This window comes from Electrophorus electricus, unplaced genomic scaffold, assembly GCF_041902795.1.
Source record: "Electrophorus electricus isolate QZ-2024a unplaced genomic scaffold, ASM4190279v1 Scaffold310, whole genome shotgun sequence".
Lineage (NCBI taxonomy): Eukaryota > Metazoa > Chordata > Actinopteri > Gymnotiformes > Gymnotidae > Electrophorus > Electrophorus electricus.
The window spans coordinates 2501-5000 of NW_027658595.1; the positions used below are offsets into that span (position 1 = coordinate 2501).

At 43.0% G+C, this 2500-nt stretch overlaps 1 long non-coding RNA gene across 2 annotated transcripts in view; it reads left to right on the forward strand.

Moving 5' to 3' along the window:
* The window catches only part of LOC145655672 (uncharacterized), a 2134-nt gene extending 1153 nt beyond the window's left edge, over positions 1 to 981 (forward strand). For both annotated transcript variants that reach the window (XR_014121673.1, XR_014121674.1), the window contains exon 3: positions 32 to 981. This is a non-coding gene — a long non-coding RNA (uncharacterized LOC145655672). The remainder of the gene's footprint in view (positions 1 to 31) is intronic.
* The last annotated feature ends 1519 nt before the right edge of the window (positions 982 to 2500 follow it).

Here is a 2500-nt window from a genome sequence, read left to right on the forward strand (position 1 = left end):
CACTACTTGTTCTTACCACCTTTTGCTGCAGGTCCAGTGGCAGGTCTTTGTTGGATGTTCTTCAGGTGGCTTTGTGCCTCCAGATCCTGATGTTTCAGCCCGTCACTCCAGGCAAAACTGTTTAACCTCTGTGAGCGGAGGCCAACACCGAACGGCGGTTTTTCCGATCTCGCCACAGAATCACAGTGGGATTGCAGTCTGGGCTTTGACTGCGCCACTGTAATGCACTGAGTTTCTTGATTCTGAACGTCCTGTCTAGTTTTGGCAGCACGCTTAAGGCCGTGGTCTTGTTGGAAGGTGAACCTCCTTCCCAGTCTCAGCTGTCTTGTAGACCGGAACATATTTATTAAATGATTGCCCTGAATTTGCCTTCATATAGGGCTGTCACTATTATTATTTCACTACACGATTATCATGGAAAAGAATATTATAGATATTATCATGATATCTATAATAATAATACAATTTATTTGAATGTGCTTTTCAAGACCTCAAGAATACAGTACAAAGTGCAGCCAATTAAATACAACAAATATACACAACATGCAAATATACAACAAGGAGAAGCAGGAGGGGTTAAATAAAAATTGACAGGCCAAAAAATTAAGAATTATTAATGGAAAGTAAATTTTTATTCTTTCTTATATATTTGCAGAGAGTATAACAGAAAAGGAGATGTTAGCCTATGATGTGTAATCTGGTACTGATGTTAGCCTATGATGTGTAATCTGGTACTGATGTTAGCCTATGATGTGTAATCTGGTACTGATGTTATCCTATGATGTGTCATCTGGTACTGATGTTAGCCTATGATGTGGTACTGATCTAGTACTGAGCCTTTTTGTGTGTGTTTATCAAACCACACCCTTGCTTTGAGGGTGACTTGGTCATCATGATTTTTGTGTATGCTGTCAAACTCGGATACCTTCTAGGACAATGTGCATTTAAACTGAGACCACATAACGCTTCAATTCCACAGAGTTGGATTCTTTTCAAATAATTAGGGACTTATGATGATAATTGCTTACACCAGAAGTAATTTAGGTGTTTTCACAACAAAAGGGGGTGAATACTTGGGAAGTCAGTGTTTTTAATGTTTTTTATGTGTGAATAATTTTGCAAATTATATTGCCTTTCTTCAGATATAAATATTATGGTTTATTTTAGATTCTGGACATAAAATTCCAATTACACTCATTTAAACTGAGACGCAACAGACGTCTCTTGTTTGTTGATCTATGGGACGCCTGCGTCCACCTTGAGTCCAGTTTAACGTCCATCGTGTTGAGTGGGCAAACCTGGAGCAGGGAGGTGCCGATGTCCAAGCCCAGTAAGGGTGCGGGCAGCCTGGGCAGAAGGAGACCCCCCCCCACCGAGTAAACAGTCCTGACTCTCCAGATAAGGCTGAATTATAACTGCTTCTGATCTACAGGCACTCGACACTCATGTCTGCGTGCATGTGTGTGTGTGTGTGTGTGTGTGTCTGGGTCAGATGGGTTAACCTGCCATCGTCTGGCGCTTATAACGCAGCCGCTGTGATAGCCCCTCCTCTCCTCATCCCCCCCCCCCTCCGTCCACTCCAGTATCTGTCCGACACAGATCTTCTCACCCGGGCAGATAGCAGCATCTCCAGGGGAAGAAACGCCGGCAGCAGCTCCAGGATTAGAGGGCTTAGCCGACTCCCTGATAACGCGGGCGGGGTCGGAGGGGTCAGAGGTCGCGCCGGGCCCCCGAAGACGCCGCTCCGGAAAGCAGGGGATTCCTCGGGAATCCGCAGGGATTCCAAGGGGCGCACATGCCAGAGAGGGAGCCAGATGAGAGCTCAACTTGCGATTCTGTAGGGAGATGAATCTGTAGACGTCGTTCTTTCTACAGAGGTTTGGTTTGGCGTCTGATTGCACAAAATAAATGTAAACATGGGCCTCAGAGTGCTAAGAGGGTAAAACTTCAGCTCTTATAAAGATCAAACCATAACATGAATCCTGGCTGTTAAATATGTGGTACTGAATAATGAATCTGATGAGAGGGCTTCAATTTCCTTCATATTTAAGTCCCATAAATTAAGTATTTATTCCATTTGACAGCAAATGTCTCATGACATATATATTACATATGATATATTACATATTATATATATACTACAGTGTCTTAATCTTTTGTGTCACTTTTTAAAAACAATCCAGTCATTTTCACTTAAAAAAGACTAATTCATTCATCACATGTACTGCTGGTTTAGTTTTTTTGTAAACCTAATAAGGACTGATCCCTTCTAACCAAACCACAGCAGCCTCTTTCCCGACAAATACTCAGGAATATAATTTTATTACCCACCCCCAACCACTAGCAGGACTATACGAGTGGTGATAAATTTTCACACTCCCTCTCATTCTGCGTCTGCTAACACCCTCTCTCTCTCTCTCTCTCTCTCTCTCTCTCTCTCTCCCCCCTCCCTCCTTCCTTATCTTCTGTGCCCCGTCCTCTGTAATGATTATTATGTGTG